The sequence below is a fragment of the Acyrthosiphon pisum genome, chromosome X (genome assembly GCF_005508785.2).
Source record: "Acyrthosiphon pisum isolate AL4f chromosome X, pea_aphid_22Mar2018_4r6ur, whole genome shotgun sequence".
NCBI lineage: Eukaryota > Metazoa > Arthropoda > Insecta > Hemiptera > Aphididae > Acyrthosiphon > Acyrthosiphon pisum.
The window spans coordinates 132278159-132283894 of NC_042493.1; positions in this window are offsets into that span (position 1 = coordinate 132278159).

Below are 5736 nucleotides of genomic sequence, written 5' to 3' on the forward strand. Positions count from 1 at the left end.
ATAGATAAACATAGAAAAATACTAAAACATTTAAGATATTCTACTAACAACTATGACGTTTAAGCCTTAAAATTAAATTACGTCCAGTTCGGATTTTTAACATTATTTTACTTAATAAGTGTATATGGAAATTAATGTTACAATAATTATACAAGACATCTTAAAGTTCAAGTTAAATAAAGTTTATTCGACTAAATATGGCATCCAATTTATTTCTGTTTTACCGGACTCCCATTTTATTTTGCAAAATGTTTTGATTTAAATTGTACTTTCTGAATAATCCATTCATAACTCTGTTATGTCTTATGATTAATATTGGAGGGAATTCACCTATTATCAAATTTAGAAGTAAGAATATTCAATGGTGAACCTCATAGGGGTTTAATTTTAAAGCAAGTTATGAGTATTTAAAAATTATAAATTGTTTGTGCATTTTAAAATTAAAATTAAATATGCCCGAGTTAAATAGATTATTTAGAACATACAATTTGCTATGTTATGTGTGTGTAAGACAGAGACAACACATAGGGTTGTAGCGCCTTTTTATCTCTTAAGCATGCTCATAACGATAATGAAGTAAGAATTTGGGCAATTTGATGTCAGAGACCCACACGATGTGGTTTTACATAATGAGCTTAGGGATGTTTTTAATTTTAATTTGAAATTAGATATTTATTAATAACATACTTATACCTATATTAAATAATATTTTGTAAATAATAGTGATTATAATTTATATTTTAAAGTTAATTTATTACACAATATAGTATTTTTGTTATCCTTCATATCCTACATTGAGAGTGCTGCACCTATATAAATAATTAAATTTATTAATCAAATATTTTTGAGGTGGGCTTAAGATTGGTAAGATGTTATGAAAGATGCTTTTGAAGAATAAAATTATAGAATGAGAGCAAAATTACGTATAGCTGGGGTATACTTTGAATTCTTTGCTTTTAAACCTCTATTTATAATTTCTCAAACAGAATCATTACAACGGTATTCTACATAAAATAATAAAAAAAGTAATATATTTAAAAACATTACATTAAATAACAGTGGGTTTATAAAGTAAAATTGTAATAAAACAGTAAAAAACTATTAAAGTTACCCCATTTTAAAGTATCAAGTAAAAAGTTAGTCAAACATTACCAACATAATATCATGGGCCTCTTCTTTCAAAAGATTTTTAGATAAAAGATCTCCTAACTTTCTTGTTGAGCATTTGAATTTTAGTTTTTATTTTTGAAGTTTCTGCAACAAGAAAAATTAAATATATATTATATATAAATAACATAATTATTAACTTTATAGTTTACCTTGAAGTTTAGGAGTAGACGAAAGACTTGAATATGTTTGAGTTGACTCATTAATTTTGGAACTCACATTTACTGTTTCAGATGTCGATGGCTGAAGAGAACTCAATAGTTCATTATTTTTTAATGTCAAATGTTTTGTTTTGTATTCAGATCTATTTAACATAAATAATGTATACTTAAAAATAGTATAAAAATAAATCTAAATAAAGGGTAGGTACTTACAGTTGAAAATATGGTCGTATGATTTGCCCTTTTAAATATTTTGTAGGAATCGCATCTGATTTTAAACGATGACCACATTTGTTATAACACGTTACATCGAAATGTGTGGAACATAACGTTCGATTTGGCAAATATTCATCAGCTCGCAACCCACAAGCATTTAACCACACATTTCTTTTCTCTTCATTTTTTGGAAATCTATAAATTTAAATATAATTTTAATGAATTAGTTCCAAGCAGCAATTGATTAACAAAATAAAACGTGTATCAAGTTATTCTACACTAGCAAATATATAAAAATTATTTAGCTATAACATATTTTATACCATAAAATACTAATTGCTACGGTATATTTCTACTTTACGGGACACCTTTTTTTTTTGAAACTTATGTAGTCAAGTACGCTGAAAACGATGGTGAAGTCAGTATTTGGAGTTCGGGCTTAGTTTCAAAGTTATGACACTTCAAAGTTAGTATATAATACATTTAATAACTCATAAATGTCCCGTCGCCAAGCGGGCTGTCGTGGCCCTGTGCTAGTATGATGACTATGCCATGAAAAGTGAACCGAGCTCGAACCCGAGTAAACAGTTTTTTTGCACTTTTCACGTTGTATCAATGGTACACAATAATATTAATAATTGTTATTATTTCATCTTAACCTAAGGTCACCCGAGATGGTTTGCACAGCAAATAGGTGGATATTTTCGATTTTAATGTCCAAGCGAGCGTAGCAAGCAAGTGGCCACGCTAGCAATAAACGTATACTATAAAAACAATATTTTTGAAAATCTAAGTTCACCCGAGGTAGATAAAAAAAGGGTGTTAAATACATATTTTAGAAAAAAATGTTTTCAAAATGTTCTTGAAACCTATAATACAATTGTTAAAATCTTCATTTTCAAAAAAAAAAAAGATACAAAGAATCAACGCGCACATGATGAGCATCGAACGCCGACAGACGGGTCTATGGGCCAAAGATACTACCTGCACTGCGCAACTGTTCTACATACGTTAATTTAAGCATTATAGGTATTTAGGGGTTATTATATAAAGTTAAAACTTCGATTAGATATAACTTCGAAAATAACTTCGTACGCCAAATTCTGATTTCACCAACATTTTTTTACCCAAAAATTAACAAGTCCCCCAAAAAAAAAATTCAAAAAAAAGGGTGTCCCGTAAAGTAGGAAAGTTCCATTGCTACTAATAATAAGTAGCTATCTGGGCCCACAGTAATAAAAGTAAAAACTAAATAATAACACTAAAGTATGCTTACCGATGCAATCTAAGATAAGGTACTCTAATTGGCGACTTCTGACATAAAATACAACATTCGTGCGACTTGCCAAATTTGTTCATTTTCACAGACTTAGTAAAAGCCCTCTATTCAAATACTCAATAGAAAATAGAAATTATAAAATGTATAATGAGTAATTACTATAAGACAACGTCACGACGTTATATCAAAATCGAACACTATAGTAAAATTATGGATAGATTAAGTTATGGTTTTTTGGTTATATTTTGTGTTTAATAATTTCATCAGCAATCAATCATTTATCACAAACAGTTTTGAGCATGCGCAGTGGTCACCGAGTCGGGGCCGAACTGCTATGCTCATTGAACTATAATATAATACTGGAACCAGTATTTAGTATTCCTGTCTATGACTGGAACGCTCACGCCTCACAGGCATAGGTAGATATTATAAGACGTATAAGCCCGGATTAAAGGGGGGGGGACAGAGGAAACGGTTTAAGGGGCCATCTTTATCCCTAAAATATATTTTTTTAGCGCGTCCAATACAGTTTTCAAAAAAAAAAAAAAATGATTTAAGTAGGTAGATATAGCAGGTAAATATGCCCTACCTCAACTCCAATAATATTAATAAGAAAAAAAATAATTATAATAATATAATACAACACCTATACATTTTTAATTCATTTTATTGTATCATTAATCATTATATATATATTTATCGATGTAAATGCCTGAAATTTGTTGTAAATATTTGACATTAATTACCCCTATCAACTGTCTAAATATTAAATATTGTTACTATTTTATCAATAAGTTAGATGAGCTTGTATGTCAGGAATACTTAAAAATTAATAAAAAAAAATTCAGGTAAATTATTATTATAATAATTATAAAATAAAATTATTCTCAATAATGAAAAAATATTATTCCTTACTTATTAAGTTTGACGATTGGTGATTATAAAAATCATTATAATTTTAAACAAAAGGTAGATTTCAATAATTATTCAAATTAATAGTACTAGAATAAATTTGTTTTAATCAGATAAATATTTTGTATTGTTCCAGAAAAGATGATGTTCATGTCAAATGATTTATAAATTAATATTTTGTATTTTTTTTTAATATTTAAATGTAATACTAAGATTCGCCTATTCAAGATGAATATTTGGGTTATTATTATTTATTATTAACTTTTAGGAAGGTACCTACTAAATATTTTATTTGTTTTTTTAAATTTTTATGCTCTAAATAAGGTGTTTTTATGAAACTTATATAAAAATTAAAAACATAATATTTCCAAAAAACCATTTTTTTTTCCATGCTTACCCATCTGTTATTTTTATAAAAAACTATAATCTTCATATGTAATCAAAGAAATCATTGTAAAAATATGTTTAAAAAAAACTGTTTTATCATGAAAAAAAATATATATACATATTTTAATTTTGAAATTTAGCACTTTTCTGATCAAGAACCAGATAACTCCATGTTATGTTCAACTTTGAAAAATATTTTCGGTTACAAAATTTAAAACTAGAATTTTGATATTTAGATATAATTATTTATTGTTATGTCCTCAACTTAAATATACCGACATATTAATCCTATCTTCAATGCAAAATTAAGGAAAGTGTTATATCTTCATCCTGAACATTTTTCCAAAATGGAGTTATCTGGTTGTTGCACCGGACCCTTCAATTTTATATCACGAAAAAATACTATAAATAATGAACTATGTTTGTGGTTTGCCAACAATTTTTTTTGTTATTTTTTTTTTTGAGCATTTTAGATTACCGATTTAACTATTTAAGTATATTAAAAGGTAGTTATAAGAAAAAATTATTTGGCTCTTGTAAATTAGGTATTTCAGTTAAAAGTATCAATAAAAAAAATTTAGTGGTTACCATTTAAAAAAATAAAGTCAATTTTATTAATGGTAAAACAGCGTGTTTAAAAATTTTGAAAATGTTATATAAAGATTGCCTGTTAAAAATAAAGAAACGTATTTTTTTGTCTTAACGAAATTCCATAATAATATCATCGATCCATAATATTGTTAAAAAAAAACCCGTGTACAATGACATAAGATACCTGATACAGTCTGTATATTTTTTGTACAGTAAAAAATGATACAATAATATAAAGTCGTTAGTATGATACAATTATTTTGAAGTCAAACTTGAAATGGAGCCCACTAAGTGTATGGTGTATAATTGGTGTCCTGGAGCCCAATTGATCCTTAATCCGGGCTTGGACATCCGGCGTGTGCAGAGCGTGTGATATGTACCTGCTCTCACACTAGACCTAGACCGCAAGATGACCATGTACATGATACCATGATGGTCATGTTAAAAGTATAGGAGGGTATTATCATAATATAGGGACTGACCCGACGAGAGATGCTGACGGACAACCAGCCTCAAGATTACAGCGGCTCTAGGGGGGGGGGGTAGGACATATGTACAGGACCCGAGCTTGTTAAGGACCCCGGGATTTTTAATTATCATCTTAATACCGTGAAACACATTGACATTTTACATTTACAAATTATAAATCTATAAATGTATTATTCTATACTACACATGTATAATAACTAGCCCTTATAGCTCACAAGACTGAACAATTATACAAATTACCTTTAGGCAATTTACGCCTAAGTATAATACAAATTCATGCGCACACAGATTTTTAATCCAAAGGAAAAGATTGCGACGATTTGCGAACGCGAATGTATTAAATTGTAATAATTTGCCATGTTACGCACTTGTAAGACGGAGACAACCTAAATGGCTAAATGTAAGATGTATATTAGAAATTTGAATTAATTCTATATAATCTATAGGTATTAATCAAAGTATTGATGATAATTACTGCTTATAACATTCCACCATCGATGCAAACAGCTACGACGTTTTTAAGTCCAAACGTAC